The sequence below is a fragment of the Protopterus annectens genome, chromosome 2.part2 (assembly GCF_019279795.1).
Source record: "Protopterus annectens isolate FY-2018-M chromosome 2.part2, PAN1.0, whole genome shotgun sequence".
NCBI lineage: Eukaryota > Metazoa > Chordata > Ceratodontiformes > Protopteridae > Protopterus > Protopterus annectens.
In genome coordinates this window covers 857,495,452-857,512,153 of record NC_056730.1, presented here as the reverse complement: position 1 = coordinate 857,512,153, position 16,702 = coordinate 857,495,452, and positions in this window count along the sequence as shown.

Sequence of the window (16,702 nt, the reverse complement as noted above, 5' to 3'; positions counted from 1 at the left end):
TGTCTCCTTCTAGATTTTTGCAGCTAGTCTTTTCAGGGAATAGGAAGGGTTTCCCCATTTGCTGACATATCACGTCACTGTAGTAATGACTGTAACAATCAGTAAATTTCCTGTTCTCCAGGCTGATTAGAATGCTGTTAGAGCAGCCAGGTGAACAGACATCTTTTTAGACTAATGTGTTATTTCACATGGAATGGAAAGTACAGGTGTTATTATGTTATTCTGAATATGGGTGCCAGAAGCAATAATCTGAGATAGAGACTGCAGTCAATTTGTTGTCTGAGATAGAATCAGTAAAAGGAGATGGCAATCATATTGTGCCACCACTGGATTTATTTTAAAAGGCACAGAATTAATAGAAGGATATACCTTAGAGGGTGCTTCCAAAGGCTGGAAAAATACTGCTGTACCATCATGTGTGATCTCCGCTATTGAGAAACACAAGGATACAGGGAGACATGTAGCAAAGTGCACTGGGAAATGTCCTTGCAGTCATATGTTTTTATTTCAACGCATGAACAAAAAGGCTGTCATCACTTTCAATGTCTCCTGAAGAATGATTGTTATAAAGGCTGTGATGTACAGTACAGCTCTTAGAAATCTGTTAAACTGTGCTGAGATGAAAGCAGATTATTTCTTCAAAGAGAATAATTGCAGAATTTACTGAGCTACAATTTTTTTCTGCTGATCACCTAGATAAAGCTAGATATGGATTCCATAATTTTGAGATGAGCCAGTACAAAAATAAGGCATTGAGTAAATAAATTGGATATAGTAGAAGGACCAAATTATAATGGAGTGAATAGTTAATGTAAGTTCCCATACTGAATTGAATAAAATCCTGTGAGCTCTGTAGATGGGGATAGATAAATAAGCACCCCACATATCCATAGTTGCTAAACATGCATTCAGCATCTAGAGAGAATGTATGGGCTATTTTAAGCCTAGCCAATTACCCTATGTAAGAATCAAACACGGCACCTTGTGCCTGTAAAGGAAATATCTTAACCATTATGCCAACTTCATGAGTTGTTATGATATTATCTATCTACTTGGTTCAGCAAGATAAAGCCCTAACTGCAACCCAGATAACCTGCATTTTGTTAAAGACATGGATGATGAAGGGGCATAGGGAGGCTGGGGTGAGTGGTCATTGTAAACTTGCTTATTTTGGGGGTGGACTGAGTCTTGCTTGTAACTTGTGTGCCACAAAGAGTACGGGACATTGCTCCCACATATATCAATCCTACTGAGCATATGCAGCCCACTGACACGTTGCACTTGCAAGGGAAAGCATGTGCTGCTGCATGCATGCTTCCTGCAGAAAGCGGTATAGAATGGAACTTCAGAAAGCTGCTTCTGAATGTTAGACACTTGAGGAACACTGCTGAGTTGGGCAGATTTTTTTGCTTCCTACCACTTTACTCTCATTTCCCAAGGAAACAAATGGTCTGATTGGGCATTCAGCCTGAGAACAAATGAGCCTCAGGCATTTCAGCTGGGCTGGAAGGTGCTTGGCCTCCATCCAAAGAGATGAATAAACAGATCAGTGGGGCAAAAGAAGGGAACAATTGGGCAAGACCCAGAGAATGGGAGTGGGGATAAAACGAGGAAGTAATGCCACTACAATATCATTATCTTGAACTTTTCTTTGGTCTTAATAAACAAGTTCATATCGAGTTTGTATCATACAGCAACTGGACAGGCCAAATCCTTAGTTACACTCAGGGTGTCCCACAGGGCTCTGTCCTAGGCCCTTACTTGTTTAGATTGTATCTTTCAGACCTAACTTTTTCATCTGAGGTGTTCTAAAGTCTATATGCAGACAACCTAAAATTGGGTAAATTGATTACATGTGTCACAGATAAGGCATGTCTACAAAATAACTTGACTAAATTAACCATTTGGGCACAGGAGACTAATATGCTAATAAATATATCAAACACTAAGCATATGAGATTTGGTAGGCATAAACTGAAAGGTGAATATTTAATACAGCACACAGTGATTGAAACTGTAGACTCATTTAAGGTCCTGGTAGAGTCAGCTATGAGCTTTTCTAATCATATCAACCAATTGATTAATGATTGTTATAGAACTATAGGTTGTATAAAAATATTTATAACGTCTAGAAAATCAAAAATAATGAAGTCATTGTTTGTTAGTTACATTAGACCCAAACTTGAGTATGGAATAACAATATGGAAACCCTATAAGAAAACAAGCATGAGTAAACTGGAAAGAGTTCAACAGAAATATACCAAGGGTATCCATGGATGTGAAAATGTAAGTTATTATGAAAGACGAAAATATCTGAACTTGTACAGTGTCTCTTACAGATATCTAAGAGGAGATCTTATTCAGGTATATAGAGCATTTAGTGACAACTACCTCTGCCGCGGTAGCGTTGTTGCCTCACAGTAAGACGTTGTCCTGTTTGATTCTCAGTGAAAGTGTCTTCTGTGTGGAGACGTGCGTGAATGGGTGTACCTTAGTTGATGGTTGTGCATCAGGGCTGGCAACTCAACACATAAAAATCTACTGCCAATCATTAGCGGATCGGAGTTCCACTGTGGCGACCCCTAACCGGGAAAAGCCAAAAGACACAACAAGTGACAACTACCTCTGGGAATGTTTGGGGTTAACAAAAAGTAGTAGAGAATCATCAGACAACCTATGTAGAAGATTCTATAGGAATGAGACGTGTACCAATTGATTCTCTGACAGAGTACATAATGCATGGAACAGACCACCAAATTACATTAAAGCAAGTACTAGTTTAGATATTTTTAAGAACAGCCTGGATACTTATTATGGGAACAAGTGTTTTGTTTTATTGGCAAATTAAAAAGAAGGGCATTAATGCCCGTGCTTGAAATATTTGTATGTAAGTACGTCTGTATGCAAGTTCAGATATCTGTAGAATTCAGAGTACGTTTCCAGTGGCCTTCCTTCTCTCATACTAAGAAAAAACCTGAATACGATCCTTTTCCTAGATTTGGAAAAGGTTCCATTCTATTCTTCAAGTTCCCAGTAGATGGATTTCATACAAGATAAGACAACATGAATATTATCTTTTGGTATAGGGACAATGGGGCCTAAGACTAAATACATTTAAAACTGCATGACGTGGCTTGTTGACACTACCCTCTAACCCATTTGATTATTATTATTTAAGAGCACCATGTTGAAAAATTGGTACATCTTTATTGTAACAGTGGGTGGTGTGTGTCAGGCAAAGGAAATGCTGGAAGAAGCTATCACTGAGTAATTTTACTGTAAAGACTGCACTGCACCTCTTTTTGTCATTTTCAGGTCTGCTGCATCATTTGGTATTATTTTCTTTTTTTATATTGGTGGACATTTTTGAAATATTTTGGAATCTGTGGATGGAGTAACTGTTAAATATGTTCAACAGTCTTGCCCTTTTTTATTTCATTCCTTCGACACCTCCTGGGAAGGGGATCTAACACCTCTTATCTTGAGTAGCACCAAGAAGCTGACTCTCTGCTTTATTAAAATAATATTCCAGTGGCTTTCTTAAGCAAAATCAAAGATGCATCCATCAAATATCTTGCAGTATATTTTATTAGACTACCTATTCAGTTTTTAAATTTCCCTCACTCCTCCCTAGCAGATCAGCAGCCACGGATATGCATTTCCTGACTCTCTCCATCACAAGTCTGCTTGAGATGGGTATTCTGAGGCATTGTAGCAATAACCTCATGTACACTGACAACCAGTTAATTCTTAATAAAGCAGATAAAGTATGTGAGAGGTATAAGTACATTTTAACACTGGAGGCAAAAGTCTCTCCTACAATCAAAACTAATCCAACAGAGCTTGTCAGTGATACTTGCATTACACCTAATGCAAAGGGTTAAGACCCTGCACATAAAACTACTTACACTGAGGCACTTACAGGTAACCTTCCTAAAACACTAAAACCACTCTGTTATAACACCACCCACAGCTACTCATAGTAGCACTGTATCCAATGCCTCTACTGCTAAGCCCTTAATGCTAACAAGCGCACAACCAAATTTCCTGGTCATTGGTGATTCTATAGTTTGGCACACAGTCACTGATGTCCCCCTCAGCAGACTGAGTAAGGAGTGAGCCATGGTTAGCTGCCTTTTAGGGGATAGGCTCCATCAAGTCACACAAGCACTCAGGTCACTGAACTACAGGTACCAGTATGACTCCTGTTGTAGTCCATGTAGGTGTTAATGACCTGAAACGTACCTTCCTTGACTATATGAAGCAAGACATGATCAAGTTCGCTGATTATGTGTGTCAGGCAGGTATGAGCCTAGCACTGAGCAGCATACTACCTTTTCCAAGGATGATGCTGCGTTACCAACAGAAAATGATTGATTTTAATAATTGGCTTAGCTTCAGGTGTCAGTCCAAGGGTGTACAATATTTGATGGCCTGAGAGAACATGGTTGACAGTCTACACTGCTTTGTCAGGGATGGTATGCGCTTATCCCCTCTAGGCTATCAACTATTGCTGAAGATTTTTTCCACCCCTAAATTGCCTTTTTTATACAGTGCCAAACTGATAAACCTTCTGACTTAACTGAACTTATGAAGGAATATCTGAAGGTGGCACTGCTCAATGCTGAAAGTCTTAACAAGAAACTCCATTCTCTGCATCCCTTCCTTTCCCTAGAGAGTGCAGACATTTGTGTAGTAATGGAGACATGGTTTAAAGTCATAGAAAGTACCCCAGCACTGCAAGGGTGTAATGCCTTTCACACCTTTAGACCAGCTACTACACAGGAAGGAACTAAAGTTGAAGGCGTCTCAGTCTATATTAAAAGCAACCTCACATCCAGACTAGTTAAAGTGTAGGACCCACTGGAACTCATACATGTGCAACTAACCATAAACTGAGTCTAGTACCATATCCTTTTAATGTATAAGTCCCCCTCCATGTCCCAGGTAACCCATACTACCTACCTCAGTGTACTTGAGTCCCTCACCACTCAATCCAGTATGATATTCATGGGAGATCTCAACTATCCATGATTATATTGGGAATCCTACACCACTTCTAACTCACAATCCCAGTGATTCCTAAACCTCATTAATACCAACATCCTGGAACAGTTGGTCCATTATCCTACCAGGGCTACAAATATCCTTTACCTTGTACTCACAAACATGGGGGAGAGATGTTCCTCACCCAGTGTAATGTCCCTGCTCAGCAGATCTGACCATAAGGCAGTATTGCTTGATATAAGAATGAAATCCAGGGACCTACCAAAACCAAAAACTTGTAGGAACAATTCCAAAGCTAAACTCTCTACTAAGTGACACCTTTGACTAAATTCCAAGCACCCTCAAACCCAGTAAACCCCATAGCATATGCCGAGAAATTTACAAAATCCCTGAACAGCCATATTGTTAGCTGTATAGAGCAAGCTGTGCCCAGTTGTATTAAGAATAAGACAAACTCAGAAAACAAGCCACCCTGGTGGAATCATAACATCAATCAGTTACACAACAAAAGAAATAAATCTTGGCCAAGTGTAGGAGGAACAAAAGTCAATATACTAATAAGAAAACCCTGACCAGTCTAATCAGGTAGATAAGAGGGTTAATTAATACAAGACTTCAAAGGCTAGATTTGAAAAAAAAAATAGCATCTCAGGCAAAGGACAACCACAAAGCTTTCTACGGTTCTGTCCAAACCTCAAGGAAAATATGCAACAATGTGCAGAACTTATTGTAAACGGCATCACCCACACTCATATGGAGGCCATTGCCAGCTTTTCAGCTGACAGGTTCAGCTCAAATTTCTCCTTTTACTCCCCACAGATAGACCAATGGAAATACCGTATACGACAATCCTCCCAACCATTACTAGGGAATAGGTCTTCAATGCACTTTCCAAGGCCAAAAACACTACATTGATGAGCCGCAGTAACATCTCAGGATGCTTACTAAATAACATGAGACATGACCTCTCTGGTTCACTTGAATCACTTTTCAACTGGAGTCTATTGGCAGGTTTTGTGCCCAAGGAATGGAAGATAGCTGCAGTCATTCCCCTGCACAAAGGAGGTCCAACCACCAATATGGGTAACTACAGGCCCATATGTCTGACCAGCCTCATATGTAAGGCCATGGAAAGAATCATCATAGGCATGATAGATAAGGACATAGGTAACATGCAAATGCTGGAAACATCACAGTTTGGCTTTGTTAAAGGAAGGTCATGCCTATTAAATCTAGTGGACTTCTTTGAGAGGGTCACTAAAACAATGGATGAGGGCAAGAATGCGCACACAGCTTACCTTGATCTGGTCAAGGCTTTTGATACAATACCCTACCCAGGCATTGCAGTCAAGCTCACTAAATTATGTATAAAGCCTTTTATAACCTGCTGGATAGTCAACTGGCTCACCGATAGGACCCAAGAGGTCAAAACAGGAGAGGCCACCTCATACCGCTCAACCTCTTAGATCAAGAAATCTCAACAAAGCCATATATAATGAGGGACAAAGGCCAAAAAATAGGGGCACTTTTTAAATATTGCTCTTACAAACTTAGAAGGTTTATAGAATAGCAGATTTTGCATGAGCGTGAATTTTCTGAAGAGTATGAAGTCTATAACTTGGACATCTGTCATTATTTTCTGACTTCAGTCCTCAGTGATTTGCCAGAAAACCAACATTTTATGAGAAAAAGACCAAAAATATGAGGCAAAAATCTGGACATTCTGAGAAAATCTGTACAGCTGAGAGGTATGGGCCACCAAATCCAAGAGGCCAGTCCCTAGCAGAGTCACCCTGGACTTTTGTTACTGGGCCCACTCCTTTTTGGCATCTATTTCTCTGAACTAAAAGCAAAAGCTAAAGGTTTATGGCTGACTTAGTTAGAAGACAATTGCATCTCACCTGCAGACCCTAGCATTCTTCAAAAAGGCCTGTCTCTGTCTAATAAATGGTGGCAATGCCTTGGTCTTAAACTCAATGCTAAGAAATGCATAATTGTTCTGTGTGGTAAGTCAACTATCCCACCTAATTTCTTGTAGATAATACACCCCTACGAGTCGACCCACTGGTTAGGGATCTGGTACATCCGTAGACAGTAGCCTTACTTTCGACCACCACATAGCCACAGTGGTGAGGAAGTCCTTTAACGTTGCACAACTTATACGTAAGGGCATGGTGTCTAGGTCCACAAAGGTTATTATCCCACTGTACTCTGTCCTTATCAGACCAATCATAGAGTACAATGCTCCCTTCGTTGTGTACCTGATCAGGTATATGCAGCAACTGGAGTGACTTCAGAGGTTCCTTAGAAAAGGAATACAAGGCATAACAAGCACAGAGTGTCTTAATGTTCTTTTCCTCTATTTGGTCTCCTATAGATTGCAAAGGAGTCATATGTGCCTGGCTTACAAGGTATCCACAAACCACACACTTGTGTATCTCCTGCATTTTGTAAGTCAAGCAGTACCAGAAATACAAGGTCTAAGGACCTGAATTTTGCTGTGACTTAAACAGAACATGCTGGGGAGACAGATATGTGTCCCAGAGACTGTCCTTCCTGTGATGAAACTAAAAGCACTGTCACCTGTTCTGGTCACAGCTATCATTTTTTTGATAATTAATTTTCACAGTTGGGCAGCCATGAAGACCCTCTGCTTGGTGGCAGCATTACTGTATTATTTTGGGAAAGAGCTACAGCTGGAAATCTGTGTCAGGCTTTCCCAGAAGTGTTTGGATATGTGAGATTTAAATTTACTTTGAGTGTGAGTATATCAGAGGTCTTAAACTGGGACATTTTGCTCAGAAGTGTGTAATAAGAAAATACATTTGGGTGGACGATAGTCCAGTCCCAGAAAACAGAGCATGTCTCTGTTGTGCTCTTAGGGGAGAATTGTGAAATATCACTTCTGCTTAAGTGACAGTGTCATAATGTGGTCAATATTGAGGATTGAAGCTCATTAGATACTGACCCAGGGTAATAAGGGATGCCATTTAATTGTTGGCAGTCTGATGCGATATAGCTGGACATCACACTTCCTGTGGAACAGGCTTCCCATCCATGTGAAGCTGAGTTTGTCTATTACCCATTTTAAGTGCAAACTATACCAGTGTATAAGGAATAGGAAATTTACATGAGGCCTGGCACCCATGTCTCTTATGGGCAGTATGTTGCTCAAGGCTAGGGACATACCTGCCTGGGGCACATACTCAGAGAGCTCAACCATGTCTCTCTTCATATAGTCTAATGAGGTACATCTCAGGTCATTCACACCAACACGAACTATGACAAACTCATAATGGTACTTGTTGCTGAGAGACCTGAGTGCATGCATGATCTGATAAATTCTGGCACCGGATAGGCAGCTTTCTCCTTGTCCAACCCGGTGAGTGGGACATCCATGTGTCTCACTACTGAGTCCTCAATGACAAGAAAATTTGTTTTTTTGAGTGTTATACCTTATTGGCTTGGTGGTTGAGACACTGGTGTTGCTATGTGTCATGGGTGCTGTGGGGACTGTGTTAGTTGTAGCAGTCTTGTGTTTTGGAGGTCTCTGGTGTTTCAGTATGTTTTTTCAGAGAACCTCCACATATGTGGATTTACACATTTGATGCATACTATGTGTATGAGTAGTGGTATGTGCATGAGTAGTGGTAGTATGTTCATATGTAGTGGTGGGTGAGTTGATAACCTCCGTGTTACTGTTTTAAGTGAGAGAGAGCATGGATTCTAGAGTCTTGGTGTAAAAATGTCTCTCATACTCTGTGCTAGAGTGTGTTATTAGTAGATGGTTATCTGTGTACATGAGGCAATTGCTACACTGCCTCAAGAGACATAAGTCAACAAGGTTGGCAGGAGAAACAAGGGTAGTCCAACTGTCCATAATGCTAGGTTGAAGAATCTTGTCACTGGGGGTGGCTATTCAGAATTGGTCATGGAGGATCTCAGTGGATGGATATTTCTGCCTGAGTTTAATGGAAAATTTGTTGAATTCACATAACTGCATGACACTGTGATACACAAACAAGTAGAAACCTGTCAAATCATCATTATCTCCTTATCCCAGTTAGGGGTCACCACAGCAGAACAATGGTCCACAGAACAATTGGCAGTGGAGTTTTAAGGTGTTGAGTTGCCAGCCCAGTGCCCAACCTTCCACAGAAGGCACACACATGCACACCTAGGGCCAATTTAGAGTGTCCAATCCACCTACAGCATGTCTTTGGGAGGAAACCCACATGGAGGACATGCAGATTCCACACAGAAGGCTCCCCAGCCAAGAATCAAACCACAGAACCTCTTCCTGGGAGGCAGCAATACTAACCACTGCACCAATGTGGCCACCCAGAAACCTTTTCAAATGCAGGCCCTAAATACCAGAAGCTAAAACTTGAAAAAAAACTATAAAAAATTCAAAAGAATAAATGAGGATGCTTGTTTCAAGCCCTAGACCAGCTTCCCTTTACCAAATAAGTCAAAATCAGCGTAATATTCTCACAAAAGTTCAGATAAGCCCCTTTCAATCCTAGATTTATTTTATTTAACATTTGTTGACCGGGAAAGTCCGACTAGGTTCCACAGATCCTGTTTTCAGCGGAGGCCTGGGGAGAAATGCTCCAGAAGCATGTCTTTAGAATGTGGGAGGAAACCGGAGTACCTGGAGGAAACCCACACGAACGCAGGGAGAACATGCAAACTCCACACAGAAGGCACCCCAGCTGAGAATTGAACCGGAGAACCTCTTGCTGTGAGGCGACAGCATTAACCGCTGCACCACTGCACCGCCCAATGATGGCCTGGAAAACATGCTCCGGGCAAGCAAACCACTACAAACAGTTCCAGAAGCAACAAGCATGTATCTGGACTATGCTATAGCGACTAGCTACCCTAGTTTCAGTGGGAAACACTAGAGAATGTTTAAAAAAGCAAATAAATAGCAGTGACACACTAAAAAAAATTTAAAACAGCAGAAAATCAACAAGGAGACTCTAAAGGATGTTTTAAACAGTTAACAGATCAGTTATTTAAACACTGTTTGGTGGAAAACTAGAACACGCATAACATATAGCTTAAAAATAATGAAAAATACCTGTAAATACTTAATAAGCAGTGAAACTAACAAAAAACCTTTGTAAACAGTGAAAACAGCCAAAAAATGGTTTTAACAGGCACAGTAAGGCAGACAATTGCAGTATAACAGCATAGTTTACTACACAGTAAATGAGTAGAGTACAAAAGTAGGCAGCAGACGATAAAATAGTATAGTAAATAGTATAAATAAGCAAAAACAAAACAGGCAGCTTAAGGTTTTTGGAAGCTCAGAAACCTCTAGTTGTCTGGAATCTCCGCTCAGAGTTCTGGCTGGTAGCTCAGCTCGGTAGAAACAAGCAAAAACCTGCTCAAATGCAGTGTCTAAATACCAGAAGTGAAAAACTTGAAAAAAAACTTTAAAAACATTCAGAAGGACCAATGAGGATGCTTATTCCAAGCCCTAAACTGGTTTCTCTTTACCAGGCAGGTTTCACTCAGCACAATTCTCTCACAAAAGTGCAGATAGGCCCCTTCTAATCCAAAATGGCCTGAAAAACATGCTCAGAAGAAAAAAAAAACATTACAAACAGTTCCAGAAGTAGCAAGCCTGTATTTGGACTAAGCTATAGCTATTAGCTACCCTAGTTTCAGTGGAAACACTAGAGAATGGGCCGGATTCACGAAGGCTTGCACGGAGTCTAAGAGTTGAGTAAGACTCCATGTAGCCAACATGTCCGACGAGCGATCCAGGAACAGCCGGTAGGGACGTGCAACAGAGCTCCTAAAACGACTCTTACACAGACAGGGCTAGGATATGCAAATTACCTCAATTGCATGCAAAAGCTATGCAAATGAGGTAAATTTGCAATCCAGGAAACCAGAACCTGTCCGAGTAAGAGTAGTGTTATTTGCAGAAATGCACTCTGTTGACAACTGAGTACGGTTCTGCAAATAGCAAAACGGAGCCATGACAGCTCCAAAAAAAGGATGCATGCAGTTGAGGAAGCATGCCAATGGCCAAAAATATGGCCATTGGCAATGTTCACCGATGCAAAATAAAAATAAAAGTTTTCTTTTAATCCCGATCGCCGATGTTTAAGAGTAGCGCAGTGCCGCACAAACGTGCTGTGCTGTAAAAACCAGAAAACCAATAATTAAAATCCACAAATGTGGATTTTATTGTAATGCATAATATACAATGCAAGGGAATGGCAGGCCGAAGACAACATGGCTACCGAGTAGAGGTTGCTAAGGGAGAAAGATCAGTCTAAGAGATGTAACCAAGCATTAGTAGGCAATCCTATGCAAATGAGGGTAAGGATAGTGAATCCCAAGTTTACATAGCAAAAGAGCACAGTCAGTGTAGTGTAGGAGTAGGATAAGGGGAGTATCAGAGTAGAAGATAGGTGACATCACGAGTGGGGTATGTATGAAAGAAGAGAAGCTCACTGGAGCAGAGTGGCATGTGTTTGCTGTCAGTTACTCATCACTGGAAGAGGTGTGTCGACAGGTACCCTAGCTAAAGAGAAGAAATTGAAGGTGTATGCCGTGGATAACACTAACGTTTCTTGTCGAAGTGCTTGCAACATGTTTGCACACGTGTGCACGCCCGTACATCTGAGTAAGACTGTGTGCGTGCGTGTGCGCCTGTGTGCACGCGTTTAAGCCGGAATAAGCATGTCTAAGGTAGTTTAAAGTTGTGTAAGTGCGTTTGCGCCTGTGTGCACGCATTTTAGCAAGAATAAGCCAGTTTTAGTCCGTGTAAGCATGTGTGCGCGCGTGTGAGCTGGGTGCGTGTGTTTGCACTTGTGTGCGTGGTGCTGCCCCCCTGAGGAAACAGAAAGGGAAAAGAAAGCACAGCAAATAGTAGGAAGTTAACCAGGGAGTACTAGCAGAGCTAGCAGGTAAAAACAATCAGAATCAGGCAATTATACAGGCAGTACACTAGCCCAGGCCAGCCCAGCACTTAAAACTCAGCAAACAACTTTCCACTATGTTTTTCTCAGAGACACTGCGACACTGCAGTAAGCTAATAGAAGTGAAAACTGAAAAAGCTATACTGAGACAAAGAAATGTTAGGGGCTGCCATTGCTGTTATAAGGTGACATATGCAACATGCTGAGGGTGGTGACAATGCGAATGCTGCTGAGCAACCCACAGTGAGGAGACAGAGAAGAGTGTACAGGCCCAGGGTAACCTACTAGGTGATCATGTATATTTCCCCAATTCCCATGAGGTATTGGCCAGCAATATGCGTCTTTTCCAGCAAATAGCGGAATACCCTGAGGTAGTGGGTGCAATAGACTGCACGCACATATGCATCCAAGCACCAGCTGGTGAGCAGGGTAGGGTCTACTATAACCGCAAGGGTTTCCCCTCCATCAACTGCCAGGTTGTGTGTGATGCCCAGGGCATAATAATGAATGTGTGTGCTGGCTGCCCTGGAAGCTACCATGATTCCCATATCTAGCATCAGACACAGCTGTACCAGACATTTGCCACTGGGGACATCCCTCATGGTCACCTAGTGGGGGATGCTGGATATGCACTCGAGCCGTGGCTGATGACACCCATCAGAAATGCACACACACCTGAACAGGAACACCATAATGAAGCACACGCACAAACACGAAATGTAATCGAGCATGTGTTTGGGCTGCTCAAGTCACGGTTCAGTTGCCTGGACACATCTGGTGGAGCCTTGCAGTACTCACCAACTACATGTACCCAAATAGTCATGGTATGTGCTATGCTACATAATATGATCCTGCAAAAACAGCTGCAGCAGGAGCAGCATAGAGCCAGGCCAAACAGCCCCCCACCATTGTCAAGGCCATCATAGGCAGAGCGTGACTCAGAGGAGGAACAACCTGAGCCTGCCCCAGTAGGCAGAAGGAGGCGTGCCCAATATGCTTTGGCCTTGGCAAAGAGGCAACTCATAGCATATACACTGGCTCCATAGGAACCCTGGAAATGATTCCTCTCTCTGACTCACACATATAGTAAAAGGGATGCCTAACCTGACACTACCTGCTAACAAACATGTATAGGGAGTGTAATATGTGCATCCGACATAGGCAGCACCACCTGAGGCATGATTGCCATGTGTTAAGCAATATAAAGCAGTGCTAAACAGCTTTCACCACTATTTAGTATATGTAAACAAAATTGCACACACTAAGTAGCACAACTTTGGGCAATGTTGAGCAATATTGGGCAGCGTTCAGCAATGTTGGTTAACACTGAGCAATGTTGTGCAAGTTTGGTCAAAGTTGGGCATAGTTGAGCAAAAGCAGGTAAACATGGTCATATTTGCTTTACTGTTCCTTAAGCAGTCTGGTCTGCCCAGTATGAAAATATGAAGCAGTGACAATCCTCGAACCCAGGATACTGTGCACTATAGTCATAGTACTGAACCACTAAACCAAGTATTTCAGTGGTCAGCCTGTATGAAGAAATGTTGATAAGTCTATGCAAGGTATCTCATGGAAACCCTGCAGGCACAGCATAATCCCTGTCGATTTATGACACAAAGGTGAGCCCTGCAGTAAGAATAGAACCTGATTTTCAACACACATATAGTATAAATGTTGATATTGGTCATGTTCACACGCATCAACAAATGTAGTGGACCTCAGACAGCAACATACTGAAAGTTCACACTGGGCATGCTCACACACCTGAATAAATGAGACAAATGTCAGGCAACAAAACACTGAAAGGACGAACTGGGCATGCTCACACACTTAGGCCATGTCTGAGTACAGCAGTGGGCCACACATATCCGGCAGTTGCATGTGTTAACCTAGGAACCTCTCACTATTCATCAATCTGCCTTGTGCACACAGTTATATGACAACAGACACATATATAATATAGTGGAACCCTGTCATAATCAAATATGTTTTGCAGATACTTAGGTTGTTCATAGAAAGTGGGAAAGCAAAGAAGAAACAAAACCTGCAATCAGTACCATCACTGAACAATGTGCATCTCGAACATTATCATAGGTACAGAGGTTGATACTAGGCTATCTGCCCTAGGGCATGTATAAGCATAGCCAGAGTGTGTTTGGCTTTCGCAACCCTGTTAGATTAGTAGACTGTGCCTGTGAATAGTAGGTCACACAAGATAGCCCATTTACATTTAGTTTATTGTGCCTCTGTCTAGCAGGGACCCATAAGATATCCCAGGGGTAAACATACGATCACCCATCCACTTGTCAAGATGTCTCCTGTAGGTGGCCAGTGTGGGGCTCTGCGTATGCAGGACTGGGATCTCATCCCAGAGTGAGTGGAGCCTCTGTGATAGGAATATGTCCCTCCAGCATGTCCTATTAATATCTGTGCTGAGGTTTACGTCCCTGGAGCCTGTAGCTCTAAGGGATTCGGATATCCTGAGGTGGAGCATGTCCACTAATTCTGGTTCAGACACGGCTTTAAACAACAGGCATAGATCGCATCCGAGTAGGCGGTAAGTGACTGAGTACAGCTGGAGTTACTTTAGCCAAACTGCGCAGGGAATCTGTGTGAGTCCCTAGATCTACTTGGTGAGGTACTTTTGGGGCCATTTCATTTGCTGCAGGTGTTGGGTAAGGTACATCCCAAATGGGGCATTGTATCCAAGCATGGGCCTGATGAGTATAGGGGCACAATTACTTCACTTGATCTAGATGTGAAACCTTATGGGATAATGTGGGCTATATAGAAGGTCTGTCTAACCACTTTGGCAACGTGATTGTCAAAGGTGAGAGTACTAACTACTCGTGTCCCCAAATCCCTAATAACACCTACCGTACTGAATGGATTACCACCTATGTGGTAATGTGTGGGCACGTTGTTATTCCCAAAGGGGATGACTATGCATCTAATGGCATTTAGCTGTAGGCCATGGCTCTGGCACCAGTTATCCATCTCTGTGAGACCCTTTTTGAGGATGCTTGTGCCAGCTGGAGAGTTGACTATGGCACCCGGTTTGCAGTCATCTGCGAACATGGTCAGCCATATTCCTCCTGTGTTAGCCTGTATGTCAGAGAAATATATACTGAACAAGAAAGGTCCCAGGACTGAGCCTTGTGGGATGCCACATGTAACTGGTGTATAGTCAGACATGGTACCTGCAATACTGACCATGTGGGTGCTATCCCTGATCCAGTTAGCAATCCATTTTCTGACATATGTGTCGATATTGAAGCTGGTGAGCTTATGTATAATGCCCGAGTGGGGTATTGTGTTGAAGTGTTTAGCGAGGTCCAGGTAGGCTGTGTTGACAACCCTCTCTACGTCTATGGACCTGGTAACTGTTTAAAGAAGTTGAACAGGTTCAAGAGGCAAGATCTGCCCACAACAAAGCCGAATTGTGTAGGATCCAGTGTCTGTAGGTTCCCGATGTCTATGTGTATGAGTTCCATGATGATACACTCCATAGCTTTGCAGACCAGGCTAGTTAGGCCTATAGGGCGATATTGTCCAGGGTCTGTTGTGGCACCACCTCTGTGGAGTGGAACCACTGTTGCTGTATGCCATTACTTGGGTACATATCCTGTAGTAACTGTGATATTGAACAGTGACTTAATGTGAGGGTTACATTCGTCATGAAGCTCATGTAAGACGCAGGCCGGGACACCGTCTGGTCCCATTGATGCTGTGTTGTCTGCTTTGGAGAGGGCAGCACTCACCTGTTCATCTGTGATGTCAGGGAGGCTACACTCTGTTGGGATGGACATTTGCTCTTTAGGGGGGATGGGGGGAGACATTTGCACTGAACATGTTTGCCAGGATGTTGGCAATGTCTGTGGGTTCAGTGTATGTTTTGTCATTATGCAGTAATTCACAGCATATCTGGGAGTTTCCACCCAGGTTCCTGACATAACTAAAGAAGGCCTTGTGATTGTCCTTAGTGTCTGTTGCAAGTTTCTGTTAGAAGCTGGCCTTAGATGAATTCATGAGTGATCATAGCTTTTTGCTAGTACTGATCAGAGATGCCCTCCCTTTATGGGATTGTGCTCTATCATATAGTAGCCTCCTCCTTCTGTTGTATAGCTTATTAATGGCCGGGGTCCACCAGACAGGTCCCCTGTCTTTGGAGGAGTGAGTCCTGTTGTTATTTTGGATAGCGCGACCCATGCATTCCAGTAGGTGTTCATACAATGCGTTTGTAAAGGATTCAGTGGACTGGGCCATAATTACCACTGTCCCAGGGACTTTGAAGGATACCACCTTGGTTTGGAGAAGTGTGAAGTTTGCTTTTGAGCAGTTCTTCACCAAGATTACCTAGGATGGGTGTGGGGATGGGATATGGATGTCCAGTGAGATAAATGTATGGTCTGACCTAACCAATGAGGGGGTATACCTCTGGTATGGAACACAGAGTCCCCATGTTGGTGATGATCAGGTCCAATATGTTTTCCCCTCTTGTGGGTGTGGTGACCAGTTGTTCCATAGCATTTGAGTTTATAAATTTTAGCAACTGTTGTGCAAGGGTGTTGGGGCTTGAGTAGTATTCCCAGTCAATGTTTGGGTAGTTGAAGTCACCCAATATAATGGTGTTTGGAGAGACCTTCATATTCTCCAGTGTTCCCAGGAATACCGAGTGGTGTTCCTGAGTTCGGGAGGGTGGTCTGTAGCAGGCTACAAACTGAAAGGCAGTTTTGCCCACTGTTAGTTGC